Source organism: Ranitomeya imitator, chromosome 2 (assembly GCF_032444005.1).
Source record: "Ranitomeya imitator isolate aRanImi1 chromosome 2, aRanImi1.pri, whole genome shotgun sequence".
Lineage (NCBI taxonomy): Eukaryota > Metazoa > Chordata > Amphibia > Anura > Dendrobatidae > Ranitomeya > Ranitomeya imitator.
This window is the reverse complement of record NC_091283.1, coordinates 33857279-33884009: the sequence shown is the minus strand read 5'-3', so window position 1 is coordinate 33884009 and position 26731 is coordinate 33857279. Positions and strand designations below refer to the sequence as shown.

The 26731-nt window shown below is 44.0% G+C and overlaps 1 long non-coding RNA gene across 1 annotated transcript; it reads right to left on the bottom strand.

Annotated features, from left to right (window-relative positions):
- Positions 1-16727: 16727 nt before the first annotated feature.
- On the bottom strand, positions 16728-19599 carry LOC138667134 (uncharacterized). The gene is made up of 3 exons (XR_011318609.1): positions 19392-19599; positions 19052-19131; positions 16728-17065 (listed from the first exon to the last, which is right to left on the bottom strand). It is a non-coding gene; the product is annotated as an uncharacterized lncRNA (long non-coding RNA).
- Positions 19600-26731: the final 7132 nt, after the last annotated feature.

Here is a 26731-nt window from a genome sequence, read left to right as displayed (position 1 = left end):
TTCAGCGGTACTCCCAGAGGGGGTAAACCGATAAAAGGACTCGGGTTGCCCGTCGAACCAGGACCCGGAGGGGACAGATTGGGCCGGCAGCCAGTTCACATACAGCAGCAGGGCCACACAGAAATTGCGCACAATAAGAGGTGAAGACCCCGGCAGGGTCAAAGTAACTCAGAGTTCCCATACAGACTCCGGTGACAGGACTGGTTGTAAATCCTTTTTTGTTAAAGTAAACTGGTTAAACGCTTCAGTGCCTCAGTCTTTCATTTGGACAATAGCCATCTATCCAGGATCGAGATCGTCACCGCTGGGAGAACCTGCTGCTGATCAAGTAAGTGCCTGTCCCCTCATGATACCCCTTACACTGTGCATTGCCTGAGGCCACAGCACCGGGTCAAGCCACCCGTGACATCCCCCTCAAGAGACAGACTCCATTGGTCCGGTGCTGGGTATCCCGGTCTCCGGGCGTCACAATTGCATTTCGGAAAGCAAGTTATCTCAGACAGTAAGGGAAGCTGTGTAATGGCATGCTGAACTCTGTTGTGCTCCATGTCGAACTTTACAAGTCGCCTGGCGTGCTCCTATGTGGTCATCTGCATGGGCCTACGTAAGAGCTACCAAAGCATTCACATGTACCTTGATATTAAGGCTTCTAAGTGCTCCAGAATCCTGTGGTCTTGAGGACCTTTGCTACCTGTCTGTGGTCTCCTTGACGTCTGATACCTGTCTGCAATCTCCAGAACCTCTCAAACCTGCCTGAGGTCTCCAGGACCTCTGCTACCATTCTGTGGTCTCCAAAACCTCTGATACCTTTCTATGATCTCCAGAACCTCTCCAACCTGTCTGTTGTCTACATGACCTCTACTACCAGTTCCCAGTCTCCTGCCTGTCTGCTGTCCCCGGTACTGCAGCTACCTTTTTCCCATGCTTGTGGCCTTTGTGCCTACCCAGACCCTGGACTTTGAGAATCCACCTCACCAGGTGAGCCTAACAGTCAATAAGCTTAGACCTGAAAATTTTGCCTTCCTGAGACGGTGAGCGTCAATTTGGCTTGCACTGAAAGACCCGTCAAGACGTTGTGCATCTCTGAAACTTGGTCTACTTTCCAGCTATAGTAGCTCACTATGGACAGTCTCCATCTAAAATTCTGTAGCTCACTATGGATAATTGTTGAACGAGACCCCGGTGTGTAATATACTGAAAAGTGGTGCATGGTAGCTGCTTGAAAGTCCAAGCAGATAAACTGAATTCCAAGCAGAAAAACCACTAGGGTTAAAAAAAACTGTTCTTATAGATTCCATTAACTACCAAGCTCCGTGTCTACTAGGTGTGCAGCTACCAAGCTGTATACTCCAGTCCTGAAGTGTAATTGGCAAGCCTAGATTGTTTCTGTTATCGTGTAACTGCCAATGACACAATATTAAAGTGACGTACCGACGCAAACTGCGAAAAAAATGAACAACGGGGGCAGCGGATGCAGTTTTACAACGCATCCGCTGCCCCATTGTAAGGTCCGGGGAGGAGGGGGCGGAGTTTCGGCCGCGCATGCGCGGTCGAAAATGGCGGACTCGACGCACAAAAAAGGTTACATGTAACTTTTTTTGCGCCGACGGTGCGCCAAAACACGATGCATCCGTCGCACGACGTGTGGCGATACGTCGCAATGCGTCGCTAATGAAAGTCTATGGAGAAAAAACGCATCCTGCGGGCAACTTTGCAGGAGGCGTTTTTACTCCAAAACGACGCATTGCGACGTACAGCAAACAACACTGGTGTGAAAGTAGCCTTACTTGTAGACCTATTTTACAGCACTAAGATCTCACTGTGAACTCTCAGACTCTTACTTGCTCCACTATGGGAGATTTGTCAGCTGTTACAGGAATCCAACAGATCTCATTTTTACCTGGAGGCCTCCTGAACATTTGGAGACAGTTTTCAATTATAATATTGTTGAGTCCTCTTCCGTCCCTGGCTTCCTGGATTGAGGAATCCAAGTAAATGACACGCAGCACAAAGGTTGTGTGTTCATAAACAGGGGTAGCCCCGGAGCACGCCTGCCTCACTGGGCGCTGCCCCTTCTTTATATAGTAAGAAGTTAGGCATTTACAGACATGCGCACAAGCGCTCATATTTCATAATCACTTACAAAGCAAATCTATACTAGTGAAAAGTTACAATATCTGGTATGTGGGTGAAAGGCTACAATATCAAGGAGAAATGCGCGCGTGATTACTTCTATAAAAGGAAATGTCAAGTTTGCTGTGCAGAAGCAGATTTCATCTGGGAGACAAAATGGATCCTTTGGTTCAGTCTGGTCTCCACAATTCCCCCCTTTGACATATTCTTTTATAATTTGTCATAAATTTTTGCATGAAGCTTGTGCATTTTCTTCTTTATGCGGCAGTATACTAAAATATAAAAGAAAATTAGTACGGCAATAATAAACTTTATACTCTTGCATCTATTACACAAAATTTATTTGTGCATACTGAGATACCCTTGAGTACAATCTTGAATAACACATATATGATTACAATAATCATAACTATATGTATTATGCTCTGCATAATCCCGGCAACCCACCCACCGATCCCTCTGAACCAGTTGGCTGGGTTAAGAAAAGAAAAGGTATCTGACCACCAGCTATCCTTATTCTGGTCATTGTCTTTGTCATACTGATCTCTGAGTCGTTGTACGTCTTTTAATTTAAATGTCATACTCATAGTACTATTCGGGTCTATATAATGACAGCAGGTGGGTCCGATGATTTGACACATACCCCCTTGTGAGGCAGTTAGGTAATCCAATACCAGGGTATGTTGGTTAGTGACTATTATAAGCTGATTCTGTACAGCTATACTAGTGTTTAGTATATCCAATATATCCCAGATCTGATCATCTAGATAATCCGTGGCTCTAACTAATTTATCCCACATCTGTGTTAACATAGGATAAATAAAAATGGTACTAGCAATTTTGTTGGGAATTCCCATTTGTACTATATGCGGCCTCCCCGAGGGACGTGGTGAGTTATCTGCAGCTCTTTTATACAGTGTGTGCTTGGGCACGGCTTGCATATTCACTTGTTTATTTGAAATTATGAAAGTAGCTGGCGTTAGGCGTCCTAATGTACAAGTACCCTTTATACCTACGGGAAGCCATTTATATGCTCCTTCTCCGCATATCCAAAATGTACCCTCAGGCAGATCCCATAGAGCTGAGTGCTGCAATACCAATCTGTGAGCCAAATCCACAAATCTAGATACATTCTGAAGCATACACCAAGATGGTTTTTGTCCCAAGGGGCTACAGTACCCGGCTGCGGGATTCCCACATACATGCATTCCGTTGACATACTCATTGGATTCATTACAAACCAGGTTCCCCGGCTTACTTGTACAACTGTTATCATCACCTTGGGGGAACAACTCAGAATGTTCCCATTTTCTATTATGTATGTATCTTTCCAATACTACAGGTTTGAAAGCATCAGAGGAAGGGGCGATTGTACTGAAACTGAGCTGTAGATTTTCTGTGGGGACCTGTCCTAAATTAGTTAATCCAGTCTTATTCCTAGGGACCCAGGCTCCACCCTTATAGGCCAAATATTGTAGATGTGTACTACTCCCTGAGAGATTACCCTGCCACCAAGGAAATTCTACCCATCCCACAATTGGTATGGCGATTGTAGTATTCCATAGCCTAGTATTACCAGTTTGGTTGTTGGCCAGGTTGTCTGAACAATTAGGCCAAGCGAATATTTCTTCTGCTGATACGGGAACTGCTAGAAAAGGTATACTTGTGGCTGATACCGGCGAATGGGTACAGATCCAACAATCTGTCAGGGTTTGTGTATTGTTTAACAAGTCGTGCACTAATTTTCTATGATGTTGTACGAATCTATTGTTCAAAGGGGCTAAAGAATTTAGTCTTTCCCATGCCTTCGTTGTGGTTAACATTATTAACATCAATATCATGAGTTTTATACTGCTTTTTTGCAATGGCTTGCATGTATCCATGATGCCTTTCCTTCAAGCTTGACTGATGTAGGTGTTGTCAACAGGACTTGGAAGGGTCCGTCAAATCTTGGTTCAAGAGCCTTTCTGGTGTGTCTTTTTATATAGACTTGATCACCTGGTTCCAACTTGTGACTTCCTTCAGTGTTGTCAGGATCTGGAAGGGAAGCAAAAACTTGTGCATGCACCTTAGTTAATTGTTTCTGAAGATTTTGCACATAGGAAGTCAGTGATTCAATATTTAACACAAGTTGCTGTGGAAAATAACATCCTAAATTGGCAGTCCTGCCAAACAAAATTTCATATGGAGACAGTTTAGTCTTACCCCTTGGGGTATTGCGTATTGAGTAAAGGGCCAGTGGAAGGCATTCTGTCCAAGGCTTTCCTGTTTCAGCCATGGCTTTCTGTATTTTTAATTTTAAAGTTCCATTCATGCGTTCTACCTTACCAGAACTTTGAGGATGATACGGAGTGTGTAACTGACTTTCAACACCCAACATTTTTAGTACATTTTGAAATATTTCTCCAGTGAAATGAGTACCCCTATCTGACTCGATCACTTCAGGGAGACCATAACGGGGTATCAGTTCGGCAACTAGCTTTACAGCAGTGTTTTTAGCTGAAGCCTTCCGAACTGGATAGGCCTCTGGCCACCCCGAGAACATGTCCACACACACCAACACATACTCATACCCATTACTCTTTGGCAGCTGGATAAAGTCTATCTGCAACCGTTGAAACGGGTAGAGAGGTCGGACGTGGTGCTTCATAGGGGTCTTTGCTGTCTGTCCGGGATTATGTGTCAGGCATATAGCGCATGCAGCACAATAGTCTCTTGCGTAGTTGCCAAAACCTGGAGCCAACCAGACTTGCTTTGCCAGTAGTGTCATTGCATTTGCAGACACATGCGTAGGGTGATGTAATCCACCAACTACTATCGGGTACCAGGCTCTAGGTAGACATATTAGTCCATTTTTCTTCCAAATTCCCTCTTGTTCTTCTGCCCCTTCCTTTTTCCACCTGTCCCTCTCCTCTTCTCCTGCATCTTCCTGTGCTTGTCTCAGTCTATCTTCAGTATTTTCCGTGGGATTTACAGTATGAACCTGTTGTAAGGGTTTGACTGCTGCTGCTTTGGCTGCTTTATCAGCCCTATCATTTCCCCTAGATTCCCTAGTGTCGAGTCTCACATGTGCAGCTACCTTGATTACTGCTACTTCTTTTGTTTCTTGTGCAGCCTCTAAGATCTGTTTGATCAGAGAAGCATGTTTTACAGGTTGTCCTGACGCTGTCATGTAACCTCTAGCTCTCCAGATTACTCCAAAATCAAACACAATACCATGTGCATACCTAGAATCAGTGTATATATTGGCTGTCTGATTCTCAGCTATTTTTAGAGCTTCAATCAATGCTGTTAGTTCTGCTTCTTGTGCAGATTGTTTCGGTGGAAGCGGTTCTGCTTTGAGAGTTTCAGATCCTGACACAACTGCATACCCTGTATGGAAGTTACCTGTGTCATCTGCAAACCTACTACTATCTATAAACAGCTCTAAATCTGGATTTTGAAGTGGTGTTTCGGATACATTGGGTAAGCCTACCGTTTCTTGTAAAATGAGCTCTGTACAATCATGTGTATCTGTAGGGAAAAAATTTGCGTATGGATCAGTGTCCTTATTCCCCCCTTCAGACTCGAGAGGTAGCAGTGTAGCTATATTGAGAGTCTGAAGCCTAGCAAATGTGATAGTAGAGGGGAGCAACAAAGAACACTGTAGCCGCAAATGTCTGGCCATGGAAATGTGTTTTGGTTGGACCTGGTTTAATATCCCATAAACATCATGTGTAGTTTGAACTGTGAGTGGATGCTCTAGGACAATTTCTGATACTTTGTCCAACAATAGTGAGACAGCAACAACTACACGTACACAGGTTGGCGCTGCTCTAGCTACGGGATCTAACCTTGCTGAAAGATATGCAATTGGTCTTTGTTTCCCTGCATGCTTCTGGGTAAGAACTCCTGTAGCATGGGAATCAACTTCTGCAGCCATAAGCTGAAACGGTTTGGTGTAGTCTGGTAGCCCTAACGCTGGAGCTGAAACAAGGGCATCTTTTAATTGTTGGAACGAAATCTGACCTTCTTTTGTCAACAAATAAGGTTCACTTTTTACACAGTCATACAGTGGTTGCATTAGTTGACTGGCATGTATAATCCATTGTCTACAATGAGACACTATTCCTAAAAATGCTCGTAGCTGTTTATGATTTCTAGGCTCATTCATCTGTCTTATTGCTTCAGTTCTTTGAGGTGTAAGATGCTTTTTACCTTGAGAAATGCAATGACCTAGAAAGACCACTTTGGTCTGACAAACTTGTAGCTTTTGTCGATTCACTTTACACCCTTCTTTTTCTAGGAAACATAGTAAACTCACAGTGGACCTTTCTGCAGTTTCTAGATCTGGGCAGCAAAGTAGTAGGTCATCCACATACTGCAAAATTACTACCTGTGGTTCGGGTTCAAACCTCTGAAGGACTGTTTGTAGGGCATTTGAATAAAGAGTAGGGGAGTGTATCATTCCCTGTGGAAGGCGTGTCCACGCCAACTGTTTGCCCTTAAATGTAAATGCAAACAAATGCCAACTATCTTGGTGTAAAGGAACCGAGAAAAATGCATTTGAAAGATCTATTACAGTAAACACTTGAGAACTGGCTGGTATCTGTGATAGTAACGTATGAGGATTGGGTACAACTGGGGTGATTGGATCTAGAACTTTGTTTATTTCTCTTAGATCATGTACCATACGATATTTGGGCATAGAACCCTTATCAAGAGTTCTCTTCTTGACTGGATACAGAGGAGTGTTAGCAGGTGATTATATCTCTACCAAAACCCCTTTCTCTCTATATCCCTCTATCTGTTTTGTAATCGCTAGTTCCTGCTGGGCACTCACAGGGTATTGTCTGAGCTGTGGGAGAACAGTTCCTGGTTGCACAGATAGTTTTACAGGAGAGATATGCAATAGTCCCACATCGGTGTCACCCTGTGCCCACAGTGTTTCTGGGACCATTGAGAGGTCTAGATCTGTGGTGTACTCTTTTTCTTCAGTATAATCCTCAAAAGCCTGAATTCTGACATATTGTTCTAATGTTTCTGCATCATCAGGGATAGTCAGCATGACTGTGCCATCTTCCCTAAAATTGATGTTAGCTTCTAATTTCTTCAAGACATCAGTTCCCAACAAACATGTTGGGGCACCTCTGGCATACAAAAATCTGGATGCAAAACATTTAGGTCCTAAGGAGACCTCTAGGTGCACAGTGTATGGTAGTGTTTGAATTACACCATCATAACCCTCAGCAAAAGTTGTTTGTTGTGAAATATCTTCCGGGTTTGGAAGAAAATCTTGATTCAAAATTGAGGAAGTTGCACCTGTATCTATCAAGAATGGAATCTCTCTTCCCCCCACATTCACCTGTATTATAGGTCTTCTAGCTGGTAGGGAAGTTTGTAACACATTGAGTCAATCTGAGTCTGGTATGGGACCATCCACTATGGATGTCTGTTGGATGTCTGAGGGCTTATTCTTTGGTACAAATTTTCCTGATTTTATGTCTGCCTGCTTCTTTCTACATTCTCTCTGGAAATGTCCTGGTTTCTTGCAGTAATGACAGGGAAAATTATGTCTTGCCCTTCCACCTGTTGTGTTTGCTTGCGCTATTCTGACAGGCTTATGATTTTCTCTTAAATCCAACTCTATCCCTACGGCTTTTTGCCTGGCCAAGTGTGGGTCTTCCAAGGTTCTCCAATCAGGAGTTGCAGCCTTAAGTTTTTCCTTTACTTTTGGAGACAATCCATCTATAAAGGTTTTTGTAATTAACCTCATCATTCCTGGAGCGGTTAGATCTATTCCTTCATCTCTAAAATTATTCTCTACCCCTAGATAATATTCATCTACCGATTGTCCAGGTCTCTGAGCCACCACTCCCGTTGTTCCTCTCTGCCTCTGTTTCTGCCTCATGAAAACTATTAAATGGTCTACAAATTGTGTTCCTGATTCTATCGTTTGTAAGGCACCTTGTCCCGCTTGTCCCTCTTGTAGCTCCTGTCCCACCTGTGGCCTGTGTCCCTGTAGATGTGTTAGCAGTTCCTGGAAGAGACCAGGAGTCATTTTCATTCTACATAATTCCTCTCCATCTGCCCAGACTCCTGCATGAGTCTGCATAATTTGCTGTATATACTGTACTGTGCGAATCTAACTGGGTACTGGGTAGGATCTGGTGCATTATGTAGAAGAGACATTCCTTCAGCGGGGGACCAAGGGAAGTATTGTCGGGTTTGGTGATATCTAGTTGCCATTGCTCCATCTACACCAGTTTCTCTGAAGGGTTTCGGTACTATCCTAACAGGAGCTAACAATTGATGACCTCTGGGGGCCCCACAGGCAGAACATTCAGTTCTCCAGTCTGGATTCTGCTGGCCACAATTTTTGCACACCCATCCTTCCACCCCATTTAACACAGGATATAAATTTGGTTTGGTTTGTCCTCCTTCAGAAGGTACAAATGGTTGAACATTCGGATCTAGGTAAGGAGGAGGAACTGAATGAGTCGTGGCACAACATTTTCCCGTACCCATACTCCATTTGGAAGTGTCTGGATCATACTTCCAATTCTCCTCTTTAGCTGTTTTTGAGACCTTTATCATACAGTGTATGATTTCTTCCCACCCATTGTCTTTGATAATTCCACCTCGTTCTTTACTCAGTCTTTCCCATTCAGTGCTAAACATAAGTGCTTCTGAAATTCCCAATTTTTCTCTTACCCTTCTGATCTGCCTTCTGACTGTCTTTCCACATCTTTCCTGTATGATATCTTTTGCTTCTACTTGTCCTAAGACGGATTTTGTCTGTTTATTTCCCATTTTTCTTTTCAATAATAGCTGTATCTACCCTAGGTGACGTTTGGACAACCACCTCTCTGGAGTGATGTCTCGTTGCCTTCTCTCCTAGGGAGCTAAGATATTGAAGGGCTGATCTGCTCCGTTCTTTCTAATGTGCAGAATAAACTTGATTCCTACAATGCACGCAAACAGGATCAGCAACACCAAACAGATCACCAAACTCTCCGTCTCTGTTATCATACTTGTCCCAGGCTCATGGACTCGTGTCCTGGGCTCATTCTATCAAACTCTTATCCAAAAATGAAGGAACAAGTTTCTCAAAGAGAGTCAAGCATGGGCGGAGGTCTCCCCGAAAGGACGCAACCACATGACCCAGTTAGGCTGACTTCACTAATAAGACTTGTCCTAACAATTTCGGCTTATTGTTCTACGTACTTTTATCCTTCTTTCATAACATGCCACAACCTTCACACTTGTTCACACACTGCCAGGGACAGGACTCATAAATCTATACAATATGGTAACCCGAGTTTTATAGGTATCTACTCACTACTAGACTAACCCAGCGTGACACGGCTCGTAGAGATCTTTCGGATAATACAGGGCAGATAAAAGAGAACTAATAATGTCTCTTACCTGGCCAGGTTTTTCAATTCATTTGCCGTCCATTATCCCAGATCTCCGTTGTCCGTATCCGTAGGTGAATCTCGAGTAGACACTCTCGCCTCGGGTCCCTGTTTCGGGCGCCAAGAAATGTTGAGTCCTCTTCCGTCCCTGGCTTCCTGGATTGAGGAATCCAAGTAAATGACACGCAGCACAAAGGTTGTGTGTTCATAAACAGGGGTAGCCCCGGAGCACGCCTGCCTCACTGGGCGCTGCCCCTTCTTTATATAGTAAGAAGTTAGGCATTTACAGACATGCGCACAAGCGCTCATATTTCATAATCACTTACAAAGCAAATCTATACTAGTGAAAAGTTACAATATCTGGTATGTGGGTGAAAGGCTACAATATCAAGGAGAAATGCGCGCGTGATTACTTCTATAAAAGGAAATGTCAAGTTTGCTGTGCAGAAGCAGATTTCATCTGGGAGACAAAATGGATCCTTTGGTTCAGTCTGGTCTCCACAATATAGATGTATTGTCAATCCTTACTGTAATATCTTACTGATTTTACTGTACGCGGCACATGTATTGCCGGCTTTTATTCTCTCGTTTAACGAATGTTACAGACTTTTTCCAATTTTGAGAAAAATGCTTGTGTTACCGATCACAAATCCGTGCCGAATTGAATTTATGTTTGGCGATAGTTTTCCAAACATATTCGCTCATCTCTAGTAGTGGAGCCTTGTACTTGACAAATTGATACCAGCCGGGAGATCTGCATGGTTCCTTCTCAGTAGCATAGCTACTGGGGGGCCAGAGGGGGCCATTGCCCCGGGCCCAGTCACCTGAAGGGGCCCACTGGGAGATACACTGCTGAGTGTGAGGTGTCAGGGAGAGAGCAGCACAATGCTGGCTGCAGAGCCCCCCTCCGTGCAGAGTGTGATGTGGTCTCACCCGAGGAGTCTCTTCCTGGCTGGCAGCAGCAGATGCAGTTACTTATATGTTTGGTTTGGCTGAGGCACGCTGGGTCCTAGTGCCCTCCTTGCATCTCTCTGGACACTTCCTGGTTCTCCTCACTGTCTGCCTGAAAACGTCATCAGTAAGTGGAGATGGAGTTTGTTAGAGTAATTCGGGTTAGGCATATCATGGTCACTGTGGGGGTGAATGTGAGAGGATTGTGGTATTGTAGGGGCTGAAGTGGGAGAGGAGGACAGGGCACTGTGGGGTAAATGTGAAACGATGGGGGTTATTGTGGGTGTGTAGGGGGACAGGGCACTGTGGGGTAAATGTGAAACGATGGGGGTTATTGTGGGTGTGCAGGGGGACAGGGCACTGTGGGGTAAATGTGAAATGATGGGGGTTATTGTGGGTGTGTAGGGGGACAGGGCACTGTGGGGTAAATGTGAAACGATGGGGGTTATTGTGGGTGTGCAGGGGGACAGGGCACTGTGGGGTAAATGTGAAACGATGGGGGTTATTGTGGGTGTACAGGGGGACAGGGCACTGTGGGGTAAATGTGAAACGATGGGGGTTATTGTGGGTGTGCAGGGGGACAGGGCACTGTGGGGTAAATGTGAAACGATGGGGGTTATTGTGGGTGTGCAGGGGGACAGGGCACTGTGGGGTAAATGTGAAACGATGGGGGTTATTGTGGGTGTGCAGGGGGACAGGGCACTGTGGGGTAAATGTGAAACGATGGGGGTTATTGTGGGTGTGCAGGGCGACAGGGCACTGTGGGGTAAATGTGAAACGATGGGGGTTATTGTGGGTGTGCAGGGCGACAGGGCACTGTGGGGTAAATGTGAAACGATCATGGGGGTTATTGTGGGTGTGCAGGGGGACAGGGCACTGTGGGGTAAATGTGAGAGGATGGTGGTATTGTGGGAGGGAGACACGGCACTGTGGGGTAAATGAGAGAGGGTGGTGGTATTGTGGGAGGGGGACAGGGTACTGGGGGTGAATGGGAGAGTTTGAGGGTATTATGAGCACTGACGTGGGTGAGGGGGCACTGGGGGGCTGATTATTATTATACTGTTTAATGTTATGAGATATTCACTCCATCATATTTGAGGGTATGTGTCCTCGAGGTGTATTGGCAGCGCTCTGGACACAGCAGATACCCCGCTCTGCCTAAAGCGCTGCCCCCTGTTGTACGCACGGTGATTCCGCATATATTCATTGAACACAGGTGGAATCACCGCATCCTATTCATAGACTGTTTTATTTATCTTGTGGAGACGGAGCATCTCCACAAGATCAATAGACATGCTGCTGTCTAGAAAAACGCGCCACATGTCCGGTTACGCAGGTCTGCCACCTGCGTCTATGTACGCATAGTGGAGATGGGATTTCATAAAATCCCCTCCACTATACTGTAACATCTGGAAGCTGCAATTTCGATGCTGCGGATGTACACAGCATCCAATCCCCAGCAAAACCCCAAGCAATACACCCCTTGGCAACATACCCTAATAGTTGCTGTCTTGGGGGCTGGAGATGGGGAGGTCGGGGGCTTTTTATTATTGTGAGCTGGGTCTTTTATAAGTATTAGTAAAACAAGCATAGCAAAGAAGGTTAATATTACTATAACAAGGATAAGTATTAACATAAGGGCGCAGATAGACACTGTATAACTCATGCAACGATCGCATTGCAATCCTCGGACTGGCCCTGACACCTCTCCTGACATAAGTGTGACAGCGTGATAGATTACTATGCAACTGTCAGCCTCAGGTCAGGAGAGCCGACAGTCAGTCCGAGGATTGCGATGCGATCCTCACATGAGAAATATGACCGTCTGTCTGCCCCCTAACAAGTATAACAATACAGTAACCACGGGCTGCATTCTATGTTATAAGAATACATTGCTTATAATTAAATTATTAAAGGGAACCTGTCACCCCCCCCAGGGCCTATTAAGGTAATACAGCCAGCCACCTTCAGCACTAAGGCTGCATTCTGTGAAGGTGGCTCTTGTGTTTTTGTTCCCTAATAACGCTGAAATATTCACTTTTATAAATTGTGTGCCATACCTGTATTGAGTCTCGGGGATATGTCTTTTGTCCCCGGACACAACCGCCTCCCAGCCGTCCATCATCCCACCGGGCGCCGATGCCTGGGCTCTCATTTTTCGGGCATGCGCCCTGTGCGCTGCCCTGGAACTCCCATCAGCTGATGTACTGATATTGCGCCTGCGTGTAGCGGAGGCCCGAGATCCCGCCCCGCAGTGTGTTATGATTTATTCACACTGCAGGGCTTGGAATCTGTCGCAGTGCGCAGGTGCGATCTACTTACATCACTTGATATAAGTTCCAGGGCAGCGCGCACGGCGCATGCTCGAGAAATTATTGCAGAGCGCCGGTGACGGCACAAGACAGAAAGGAGGCGGTGCTCAGTGGGATGATGGACGGCTGCAAGGCGGCTGAGTCAGGGGGAGAAAACGTACCCCCGGACTCAATACAGGTATTGGCGCACAATTTATAAAAGTGAATATTTCAGCGTTATTATAAGGGATAAACATAAGAGCCACCTTCACAGAATGCAGCCTTAGTGCTGGAGAAGGTGGCTCTTTTACCTTAATAGGCCCTGGGGGGGTGACAGGTTCCCTTTAAGTTATTAAAGGCTTGGGATAATTGTCTGCAGTCACTCTACAGACTGCCAAACCATGATGGGGTGCACCTGCCGTCATGAGACTCCAAGACCACTGGTGTGATCAGGCGCTCATGCCAAGACCACTGGTGTGATCAGGCGCTCATGCCAAGACCACTGGTGTGATCAGGCGCTCTTGCCAAGACCACTGGTGTGATCAGGCGCTCATGCCAAGACCACTGGTGTGATCAGGCGCTCATGCCAAGACCACTGGTGTGATCAGGCGCTCATGCCAAGACCACTGGTGTGATCAGGCGCTCATGCCAAGACCACTGGTGTGATCAGGCGCTCATGCCAAGACCACTGGTGTGATCAGGCGCTCATGCCAAGACCACTGGTGTGATCAGACGCTCATGCCAAGACCACTGGTGTGATCAGGCGCTCATGCCAAGACCACTGGTGTGATCAGGCGGTCATGCGACCACGTTTGCTATTTGCACGTGTTCACTAGACAAGTTTGACTTCTCTCAATAGAAGAAAATCGTCACATGACCTCCTGCTCTCATCAGCGATGTTGGGGCCATTATTACTGGACATAGGGGGGCTCCTAAATATTAAGTAGGCACTTACGAAGCATTGAAGCCTAACTACTGGGTGGCAGATAGTGCTGTACCGGCTGTCAGTCTGTCCCGGGGCATCAGTTACAGTCGCCGCTCTCTATACACAGAGCGGTGACTGAAAAATGTGGAAGTAATAGTATACACAGATGGGAAAAGTGAATGGCTCCACCGGAAAGAACGTCCTCTGTAAGTCACCATCTACAACTGTACTGTGATCTCTCTATGTCATGCAGGACTGGTATCTACCACTATATGGTATTACCGTATGGCGGTAATATCAGTGCTGGTTATTGTATAGAGATTTATTTTCAATAACAGTGCGGTCATCTCCTGAGGCTCCCCTATACCACCGTAGTTACAATCATGGTTACCTAGTTAAGGGCCACAGATGGACACAGACAGAAAAGGGTCCATGTGCAAGAACAATATATGGGCCCTTTGCAGCCTAAGAACTTCTAAAAATACAAAATTGCACCTTATTTAGAGGTAGAAAAGGGCCCCCTTAACTCTTGGGTCCATGTGCTGCCGCATAGTTTGCACTAATGATGTCCGCCTGTTAGGGGCCCACTCACATGTTTCGCCCCCCCTGAGCTGAACCCCTAGCTACGCCTCTGTTCCTTCTGTTGGTTCCTTGATAAATTAATGGCAGTGATGTGATCTGTGTGATCTCTCTTTGGCATGACTGGTACACTAGGTGTACAACGCGGGTCAGAAGATGTGGGTCCTCCTAATCCTAATGACAAAGAACAAACTTCAGACGGCCTGGTAAGGTTCATACCTTGTGCATCAGTGTCTCAATGACATGAATTATGTGGTCGCCATTGACAATGCCAGGAAGAGGCAGAAGGTCTTCCATGCCAACATAATGAAAGCTCATCATGACGGGGATTCCTCAGCCCTTCCTACTGCCCACTTTTTGGATTAAATATATAAAATTATAATAGCCTTGCTCCTCTTGCTTTCTAAGCCGCTCCCCTGAAGCCATACACTATCTGTAAAGGGTGTCCAATCGACTTGTATAAACAATTGGTGGTGGCAGCTGGTTCCTTTTGTTATTGTGGAGTAGGCAGTCACCATAATGAGGTACATATAGAGAGAGAAAAGAAAAAAGGGTCTTTGTTCCAGCTCCTTAGATAAAATCTTCAAAATGTATTTCATCAATTAAAATTGACATAAGGCATGCTCCAAGACCGCACCATATGCACACAGAAACAGCAGGTGACGCGTTTCGAGCGCAAGAGCGATCTTTATCAAAGCTGCTATATGCTACAAATGAAGGATATATATATATACAGACTGAACCAATCCATTCAGAGTCACAAATCACATGACACATAATGTCCTACAACATTGATTGTGAACAAACAGAATATACAAAATATACAAAAATGAGATAAAAACACTCCTAGAAAAAACAATATACAAAGCAAATGAATAAAAGACAAATTCATTGATAATGAAACATAATTTCATTGCGTCCATTCAGTCTGTCTGGAAATGTGATGCATAGGTAATAAATCCAGTAGGCTTCTCGGGTTAATAGTCGGTGTCTGACATCTCCACCACGTAGTGACTAGTGAGTTATTAACCTTCTCCAGTCCACAGACTTGCGGTGAGGAAATGTTACCAGCACGTCTCTGAATGAAATGTTTTGCCACTGAAGATACTTTCTTGTTGAGTACATATATATACACTGCTCAAAAAAATAAAGGGAACACTTAAACAACAGAATATAACTCAAACTGAATCAAACTTCTGTGAAATCACACTGTCCACTTAGGAAGCAACACTGTTTTACTATCAATTTCACATTCTGTTGTGCAAATGGAATAGACAACAGATGGAAATTATTGGCAATTATCAAGACTCCCTCAATAAAGGAGTGGTTCTGCAGGTGGGGACCACAGACCACATCTCAGTACCAATGCTTTCTGGCTGATGTTTTGGTCACTTTTGAATGTTGGTTGAGCTTTCACACTCGTGGTAGCATCAGACGGACTCCACAACCCACACAAGTGGCTCAGGAAGTGCAGCTCATCCAGGATGGCACATCAATGCGAGCTGTGGCAACAAGGTTTGCTGTGTCTGTCAGTGTAGTGTCCAGAGGCTGGAGGTGCTACAAGGAGACAGGCCAGTACATCAGGAGACGTGGAGGAGGGCCATAGGAGGGCAATAACCCAGCAGCAGGACCGCTACCTCAGCCTTTGTACGAGGAAGAGGAGGAACACTGCCAGAGCCCTGTAAAATGCACCACAGACTGTCCAGGAGTTGGCGGATGCTTTATTCCAGGTCTGGGAGGCGATCCCTCAGGAGCCCATCTGCCTCCTCCTCAGGAGCATGCCCAGGCATTGTACGGAGATCATACAGCCACGTGAAGGCCACACACACTACTGAGCATCATTTCCTTGTCTTGAGGCATTTCTACTGAAGTTAGATCAGCCTGTAACTTCATTTTCCACTTTGATTTTCTAACTCCAGACCTCCGTGAGATATTTGTTGTGGTTTATGTTGACCATTTTTAGGTTTTAGCGTTCTCAACACATTCCACTATGTAATGAATAAAGTTTTACAACTGGAATATTTCATTCAGTGATATCGAAGATGTGGGATTTTAGTGTTCCTTTTATTTTTTTGAACAGTGTATATTCATATATATATTCCATGCATTATATTCCATGCAATGGAATTGGACTTGTTTGTTCCTTGACAAATTATTGGCCTTGAGATCTGCCTGATTTTACCTGTTGTATCTCTTGATAAAATTGGTGACAGCGGTGGGATCTTCTTTATCTCTCAGCTATTATCTCTGACAGATTGGAATACAGATTGAAGTTTTATAAGATTCATCCTATGGTAACTTAAACTTTTGTGGATTTTTAATAGTCCTCAATGAGTCATGGTAGTCACTATATTGTGAACTTCACCTCTAGAATTAACCCTTTATATGTAATGTTTTATCGTGGTGGTCATATTACTGGGGATTACCTTCAGAAACAAACACCACATCAAAGTGTTTTAGATAATTTATTATGAGATCATTTTAAATTACAAGAAATAAATACAAATCAAAGGTCTGTGGATGAGCAGACCCTTTCATAACTTCAGTGCCAACTCAACATCTCCAGAACCAACATGGCAAGACCTCAACATGCATCTTCATGGTTATAGATGAATCAGTTCTACAAATCTGGCACCTGGGACACGGCACCTCCATTGATTGTGCCCACATTGCCGAGACATATGATATCATATACACATATTCATGATGCACTGTACAAGGTTAGGGTTCTTCATGAGGGTTTTCTGGTACAAGAGTCTTCAATTATTTCTGCGTCGAAAAATGAAAAACTGAAAAAAAAAAATTGTTAGACCATTCGGCTTTTGGAGTGTTGATGGAGTGAACTATAGTAATTACTAAGTACAGTGTTGTTGTGTGTCCATGTTGATCTCTCAGTAAAACCTCATTCACTATACTTTATTAGAGTATACAGATGACATGGGGGACACATCCTCACCCAAGAACCCTTTGTATTTCCCAAGGTAAAGAGTGACTCATAAAAGTAACTGACACCCTGGAGGACTTATCAGGACCATGTATTATATAGGTATTTTTAGACTTCGTAGGGCGCCATGTTATATGTAACTGTCATTAATGTGACAGTCCCTGTATAAGGAGTTTTACTCCCTAGGATTGTACTAATTTTCTAGAAAGGTCCCATTATGATAAGCTTAGACCACTAGTGATCAGCTTCACTGCTTGGTATTAAGTGTACACTTTCGATACAGCGCCACCACAGGGGATCATTTTAAATTACAAGAAATAAATACAAATCAAAGGTCTGTGGATGACCAGACCCCTTCATAACTTCAGTGCCAACTCAACATCTCCAGAACAAATATGGCAAGACTTCAACATGCATCTTCATGGTTAGAGATGATTCACTTCTACAAATCTGGCACCTGGGACACGGCACCTCCATTGATTGTGTCCATATAGCCGAGACATATGATGTAATATATACATATTCATGATGTATATGATTCATGATTGGAAATGAAGCAGTGCGCATTTTTTTTTTTAATCAATGGGTTCCTGAAATCTCTATGTCCTCCACAAATATTTCCAGAATCCGTCCTTTCCTCAACCCTCACTCTACCAAAATGCTCGTGCATGCCCTAATCATCTCCCGCCTCGACTACTGCGACACCCTCCTCTGTGGCCTACCTTCTAACACTCTCGCACCCCTCCAGTCCATCCTTAACTCTGCTGCCCGACTAATTAATCTCTCTCCTCGCTACACTCCCGCTTCACCTCTTTGCAAATCCCTTCATTGGCTCTCAATTTCCCAGCGTATCCAGTTTAAATTACTAACACTGACCTACAAAGCCAACCATAACCTTTCTCCTCTGTATATTTCCACACTAATCTCTCAATATCTTCCCTCACGTAATCTCCGTTATGCACTACTTTTGGATCCTTCAAAAGAAACCTGAAAACCCATCTCTTCAAGGAAGCTTACAGCCTGTAAAGACCACACGGCCACCTCAACACCATCGGAGCTACTGCAACCCTCAACCTACTGTCTCCTTCCCCATAATCCTGTAGAATGTAATCCCACAAGGGCAGGGTCCTCTCCCCTCTGTACCAGTCCGTCATTGTTAGTTTTGTTTACTGTAAGTGATATTTGTATTTTGATGTAATCCCTTCTCATGTACAGCACCATGGAATCAATGGTGCTATATAAATAAATAATAATAATAAATATAAGGAGACGCTCTTTGCAGTTGATCCCACCACTTATGGTATTTGGAAGGGGGCCCAACTCTATAAAAGCAAAAATCCTTAAATGGGTAAGATGTAACATTAAGCTTTCGGTCTATAGTGCACCAATTTTCATACATCACTCATAATTGTGATCCACAGGTTCAATGATTAAGCCGGGCCGTAGTTGTGATCTCAATGTCTACAACCCTGCGATACCTATAGTCCCTTTCTCTGCATTAGTATTTAGTCTATTTTAACACCGAAATAAGAACCCTCTGGTTGTCAGCTATAGCTTATGGTTGTGTTATGTCCAGAGATGAATCTCAAAACTTCTGGACTTCAATGAAAAAAACGGTAATTAAACCTCAACCTGACCAAGTGCCATTTATTAGACTGGATCCCCTTAGGCACCAAGTCCTGGGTGCTCCTTATATTTAAGCCTTTGCAGTAGCTCTCCAGGGTGGTCCATAGTGAGGTCCTCCACATGCCCTTGTACTACTGATGCTCTTGTGACAAATATAGGTTATATTCAACTCACATTAAAATACAAGTATGACATATTTACTTACCATGCAAGTCATCAAAAGAAGGAAAAATAGAATAAGCGCCACCATGACAATGATGGCGGTTTCTGCAGGAGTAATAGTTGCTGCGGAAAGAAGAGATGAAAAGTTACAACAGATAATCACAACGCATGGATGTTTTTGTAGAAAATAAAGCCCTGCCCTCCTGGCACATTTTCAACATTATACTGCCAAACGGTAAAGAGATAATACTGCCGCGTGATACATGAAGCGTAGGAAGATCAATATTAATTCTAATAACGTTAGGAAGTGTAATAATGAGATAAATATCTACGCTCTGACAAAATGATATGGTGGCTGCAGAGGTACAGGCTTAAATACTTACATTCTGCTATTGTAGCTGCTGTTGTAGCTGCTGTTCTAGTTGTTGTAGCTGCTGTTGTAGTTGTTGTAGCTGCTGTTGTAGTTGTTGTAGCTGCTGCTATGGATAACATAAATGAAAGCGTTAAATGTCTGTACGCTGAGTGCAAAAAGGCAATGATATAGCTAATGAGTGATTAATGTTTATGTACAGCACCAAGGTATAGGTTGGTGACAGGGTGAACAAATGGCTGTAAAGTACCATATAGATTTTCGGAGCAGGTTGCACCTCTAGGCACATGGGCTACTTGACTACTGAGAATTGTTCAACCCCAGTGTTAAAAAAAGAGGATGAGGAGTAATAGTAAGGTAAAATATACTTACCGGTTGTACCTGAGTCCATAAAAAAAGAAATAAAATAGAAAATTAGTTATTTCAAAATAGATATAAATATATACAAAAAGTTAGAACGTTTTAGGGGACAAATATGTGTTATATGTAGATCTAAATAGTGCATGTATTCCTGCCATATAGCTCCCACATAACATGTCATCATACACATACCCAACATTTGCATTCTGAATGGCAGGACGCTTTAAAGGAGTGTTCCCATCTCCAAGATCCTATCCCAATATGTAGTAGGTTTAATAATAATAGCAAATTCCAACAATTAGAAATGTAGTATAGTTTTTCTGATTTGCTGTCTCTTTCCTCATGTGCGGGGCATTGCTGGACCTTAGGTATCCATGGTTACATCCACTGATAAGTGACAGTTAACTAGTTGCTAATGGTTGTAACCATGGATAACTAAGGTCCTGCAATCTGAGGAAAGAGGCAAAGTAAATCAGAAAAACTATACTACATTCCTATTTTGAGGTATTTGTTAATATTATCATTATTACACCTACTACATATTGGGGAGATGGGAAACTTAAACGCAAATGTGCACAATCCCTTCACACTTTGAGACCCATTTCGAGAGACAGACCATAAAAAAATGAATCAGTGGGAACTATAACTTGCTTACTTCTTACATTTCCAACTTTGAGACCCCATACAAAATGGAAGATCTTGGCAAATACCCAGTTTGTTACTCCCTTGACTCTCCCTGTCCGCATTTTAGGGACTGTATTACATCCTGTCAGTCAAATCAAGGATCACCGAGCTATGACTTGCTTACTTTAGACACATCATACGAAGAGAACAAACACTGGAAAAGGAGAACACGGTAGGAAGAATAGAAGGAACAAGGCGAAGAGGAAGATCAGTAACTCGATGGCCTAATAGAATCAAGATAAAGGCGGAGAAGACCCTGGTGGACCTATCTAGGCTCGCACAAGATTGTCCTTCCTACAGAGCGTTCATTCATCAAGTCGCCATGGCTCGAGATCGAGTCGAAGGCCTTTATATAATAATAATTACATCTGCAACAACTCAGATCTACTTTCTAACTTGCCCCAACTAAACACACAGTCTCCGTGGCAGTAAGAATTTATAAATGTGCACTTACTTTGACAAAACACTGTAAGAAAGGAAGGACAAGAAAACCATTAGTTCATGTACAAAGCTGATTTACTTTAGTAATAATGTAAAACTTAAATAGCAATTATAGTTTGTTTTGCCTCGAACAAAAAGTTGATTTTAATCATTAAATCTTGGAATAATAATAATTTCCACAATTGGATGTGTGTAAATAAAATGTTCCTGTGCTGAGATAATCTTATAAATGTGCCCCCTGCTGTGTCGTCTGACCATTCAAGAACATGTTCTCATCACACCACAGCTCCTGGGCAGGAGGGCTATCTCCAGCACTGTAGGGATTAATATCATCATCTCTAGCATACAGAAGTTGAAATTATCTATATATAAAAACGAGTGTATGTGTGTATATGTGTGTGTATCGACGATGATGTCATAATGGTTGCTATGGCGACGATGATATCATAAAGGTTGCCATGGTGAAGATGACGTCATAATGGTTGCCATTTCTGACGATGTCCTAATTGGTTGCAAAGGTGACGGTTATGTCATTATGGTTGCCATGGTGATGATGATGTCATAATAGGTTGTAGTGGTGACGGTTATGTCATAATGGTTGCCATGGCGAAGATGATGTCATAATGGGTATATGGGCACAGAACTATGGGATGGAGGAAATGTTTGATGGGTATATGGGCACGGGACTACGGGATGGAGGATATGTATGATGGGAAAATGGGCACGGGACTATGGGATGGAGGATGTGTGATGGAAATATGGGCACGGGACTATGGGATGGAGGAAGTGTGATGGGTACACAGACACTGCACACTAAGTACAGATCTCCTGTGTATAATGGCACTTATGGTGATAGTATGGTGCTTTTTTTTTATTACTGATCAGAATTGTAGTATTCAATCACTATGTGGTGGTAATATGCGGTCTGGTCATGATGTAGTGGTATTTGTTCTTTGTATGTGATATTATTCGATCACTGTGGTGGTAATATGTGGTCTTGACATGGTGTAGCGGTATTTGTTCTTTGTATGTGATATTAAAAATAAATTAAAATATACCTAAATTGTATTGCATATTTTAACAAATATTTAATAGCTTACAGCAAAGTAGGGCCCGGCCAAAAGTGTCTACCATGTTATGGTGGCGGCTTAAAAAATCTTTTGGCCAAAACAAAAGCTGCCGGCTATATGTGTGATCTGGTGATGGGAACTGTTAATGTGTGATAGGTGAGAAGTGGAGATTTTCCAAGATAGAGCGGTGGGACTGTGGACAGTTCGAGGGGTGGAGCGTGGAGGCGGGGCTGGGGTGGAGCCCTGGGCGGAGTCTCAAGGGGGCCCCGAAAATTTTGCCAGTATGGGGCCCCGAAATTTCTAGTGGCAGCCCTGCACAGGACTATGGGTTGGAGGATGTGTATGATGGGTATATGGGCACAGGACTCTGGAATGGAGGTTATGTATGATGGGTGTATGGGCACGGGACAATGGGATGAAGGATATGTATGATGGGTATATGGGCACGGGACTATGGGATGGAGGATAATCATTATAATTTGTTATAACTAACCACAGTTAGTTACTATGCCCAGGCAACACTGGGCTCTTCAGCCAGTTGTTAATAATCATTACATCCAACATCACTGGTTCTAGCTGAGAAAAGGAGGCAGAAGGAAGATAGTTAGGTCTGCATACGAGCTGTATGCACAAAACGGTACAAGATTTTCAAACAGGATTAATTGCACATTTTTTTCAATCAAATATATTAGTGTTAGTAGTTGAAATATCATAAAAAACTATTTTGTCCTATTCAAAACATTATGTCAAAGAAAAGCAATTTAGTGGTAGATTTCAATGAACTTTTAGAATGATTTTGTACTTACCTTTTGCTTGTAAGGTGAGGAACACCAGCAGAATCAGTCCCCGAGACACAGCCTTAGGTGCCATAGTCAGTCCTTCTTGGTTGAGTATGAGCTGGAGTGCGGCTGCTGTAGACTGGAGTGAGGACACTGGATACATGTGGGGTTTTATACTCTCAGGTAGCACTGCTGTATGAGGTGTTCACCGCCTAGTCTTTATTGTTTCTGTTGTTGATGACATCATGCATGACAAACAATGATGGGTCAGAGGATAAATGCCGGCATTCCAAATATCCGAGTGTAGCTCCTTATATTTTTCCACAGCTGCTAATTGTAGGCTTATTCAGAAACTATGTCACAGGAGATCAAAGAGATGCTGTACATTATCTGTTTCTACTCGTATTTTCATCATCAGTCATCAGTCATCATTATGATGGAATATAGGCTGAACTGGATGGACAAATGTCTTTTTTCGGCCTTACTAACTATGTTACTATGTTACTAGTCTCATTCATTTACTAATTATCTACTTATTTCCTATATATTTACTGCATCTATTATCTATCTATCTATTTATCTATCTATTATCTATCTATTTATCTATCTATCTATTATACATCCATCTATTATCTATGTATTATCTATCTCTCTATCATCTATCTATTATACATCCATCTATTATCTATCTATCTATCTATCTATCTATCTATCTATCTGTTATCTATCTATCTGTATCTATGGTGTGCTGCCTCCATTTTTTGGATTCCTATAACTGAGGTTTGGTCTATGCCTGGGGGGCTCTGCACCCGATTTTTCTTTTGTATTTTTGTGCTGCTCTAATATTTCTCTTTATCTATCTATCTATCTATCTATCTATCTATCTATCTATCTATCTATCTATCTATTATCTATCATCTATCATTTGTCTATCATCTATCTATCATCTATCTATCATCTATCTATTATCTATCTATCTATCTATCTATCTATCTATCTATCTATCTATCTATCTATATGTCTATTTATTATCTATCCATTATCTATCTACCTATTATCTATCTATAAGGTATCTATTAGTAATGAGCGAGTGTACTCGTTGTTCGCGTTTTCCCGAGCACGCTTGGGTGGTCTCAGAGTATTTATGACTAGTGTTGAGCATTCCGATACCGCAAGTATCGGGTATCGGCCGATATTTGCGGCATCGGAATTCCGATACCAATTTCCGATATTTACCGCATATCTGATACCGGAATCGGAAGTTCCCAGAATTCAAACTGCACGATTTCAGCCATTGAGGAATGATTGCAAGTGTGGGCACATCCTGTTTAGCATGGTGGGCATGTAACTACTGGCAAGGCTGTGATTGGCTGCTGAAATGATGCACTATAAAAAAATGCTTGACGCCATTTTGCGCTCACTCTGCTGTGAATTCAGTTAGGGACAGAACGCTGTGTTCTAACTGAGGGCCAGTTGAGATAGCGATTTGCTTCATTGCGCTTTTCCCAGGCTAATTTAGCAACCGCTGTGTGTTCACCTTGCTCTTGCCTTGCAGCGCTGTTTTCACAGCGTTCTGCAAGGTCTCTCTTGTGTGTGTGTGTGTGTGTGCAGCTCACTCTGTAGTCTGTGTGCAGCCACAGCCGGTTGTATTCAGCTCAGGGTGCGTCACTGCCTCATACTGTTCTATCCATTGTCCTTTTTTGCTAATAGTGCATCCTGCTGCACATTTTTTTCAAATATTTCCTATTAGTGGCTTTCCACCCGTATCCAGCTAAATTGTGGAAAAACACTACATAGGATAACCTAGAGGACGGTTTTTGGGCCTTGCAGCGCCGTTTACGGCTGTCTGTCTGGTCTCCGTGTGAGTGCAGCTCGCCCTGTAGTCTGTGTGCAGCCACAGCCGGTTGTATTTAGCTCAGGGTTCGTCACTGTCTCATACCGTAAAAAAACTTGTCCTTTTTTGCTAATAGTGCAGCCTGCAGCACATTTTTTTTAAAATTTCCTATTAGTGGCTTTCCACCCGCATCCAGCTAAATTGTGGAAAAACACTACATAGGATAACATAGAGGAGGGTTTTTGGGCCTTGCAGCACCATTTACGGCTGTCTGCACGGTCTCCGTGTGAGTGCAGCTCGCCCTGTAGTCTGTGTGCAGCCACAGCCGGCTGTATACAGCTCAGGGTGCGTTACTGACTCATACCGTAAAATACATTGTCCTTTTTTGCTAATAGTGCAGCCTGCTGCACATTTTTTTCAAATATTTCCTATTAGTGGCTTTCCACCCGTATCCAGCTAAATTGTGGAAAAACACTACATAGGATAACATAGAGGAGGGTTTTTGGGCCTTGCAGCACCGTTTACGGATGTCTGCCCGGTCTCCGTGTGAGTGCAACTCGCTCTGTAGTCAGATCTGCCCCCCTCCCAAAAAAAAAAAAAAAGTTCACCAAACACACCACTTAACACTTGTGTAGGCCAAATTAGCTCATATTAAAGTCTAGTCCACACTTTAGAAAATTAGTGTTTCTTATACCTGTTAGGAGGAGCTGTTCAGGAATAAGCACACTAAGGCCTTAGTACTTTTCTGCTTATCTTTATCTGTCAACCAAGATGAAGAGGGCAGGGAGTAAGGCACGTGGGCGTGGGCGCGGAGCAGGGAGAGGAGCACGGAGAGGACGTGGTGATTCTGTGCCTGCTGCGGGCACTGGTGACTCATCATCACCCAGTTTCAGCAGGGAACAGTCCTTCATGCGCAGCTTTGTAGGAGAGCGCCGTACACCGCTGCTGCGTGAAGATCAAATTGAGGCCGTTGTCGGATGGATGGCAGCTAACGCATCGACTTCAATTAGTGCCACATCCTCTCAGGCAGAGAGCACTGGAGAGCAGCCATCTGTCTCTTCACCACCTGCCAAATTGCCCAGGCAGTCAGAGAGCCTAGGACAGGAGCCGTCTCTACTTTTGTTCTCTGAATCTCTTGGCTTGGAAACAGGGGGCCAGCCAAGCAGCATTGGAGAAATGGAAGAAGAGGCAGTGTGCAGTGATGCCCAACAGCTTTGTCTCTCTGACACTGAAGAGGCGGGTGGGCCAGTGCCTCCGGTCACCACACCGCAGTACGCATCTGATGATGAAACTCAGGTGCCACTTTCTGGTGCGTACTGTGCTGCCGAGACTACCCAGGAGGAGCAGTTGATGGCAGAGGGTAGTGTAGATGATGAGGTCCTTGACCCATCATGGCGTGAGGTACAGGAAGGTGGTGGGAGCAGCTCAGAGGAAGAGATTCCCCAAACGGGCCAAAGAGGGAGAGGGAGGGGATAGACTGCGGAGCCTGTAGCCTCCACTTCGGCCCCCGTTAGGAGCATGTCTCTTCCAAAAGCCAAAAAGGGTGCTCCCAAGACTTGCAGTGCCTGGTCCTTTTTTGACACAGTTGCAGATGACATTTGTTTTGTCAAATGCAAGCTGTGTAATCAGAAAGTCAAAAGAGGGAAAAGTGTTAGCAACCTAAATACCACAAATATGTGGAGGCACGCGGTGGAGTTACAAAAACACACTGAAGACCTAGGCCAACCAACAGCGGCAGCTACCACCTCTTCAGCTCGTGTTGCCTCTTCCTCCAGCTCACACACAGCTGGTTCGGCTTCCTCACAGGATCGCCACGGAAGAACCTCTGGCACTGTTGTCCAGAGACCCACTGTAATTCCACCCACAGCACCACGTTCCCAGTCATCCTCACACTCCCAGTCTACTCTACAGCCATCGGTAGTACAGGCATGGGAGAAAAGGCGGGCATTCTCGGCAAACCACCCCCGAGCACAGGCTCTGAATACAGGCATTGCCAAACTTCTGTCACTGGAAATGCTCTCATTCAGGCTGGTGGAGACTGACAGCTTCCGTGACTTGATGGCATTGGCAGTCCCACAGTACAATGTGCCCAGCCGCTTTTATTTCAGCAGGCAAGCCGTCCCTGCCCTGCACAAGCATGTGGAGGGACACATAAAACATGCGCTACTGAACGCCGTCAGTAGCA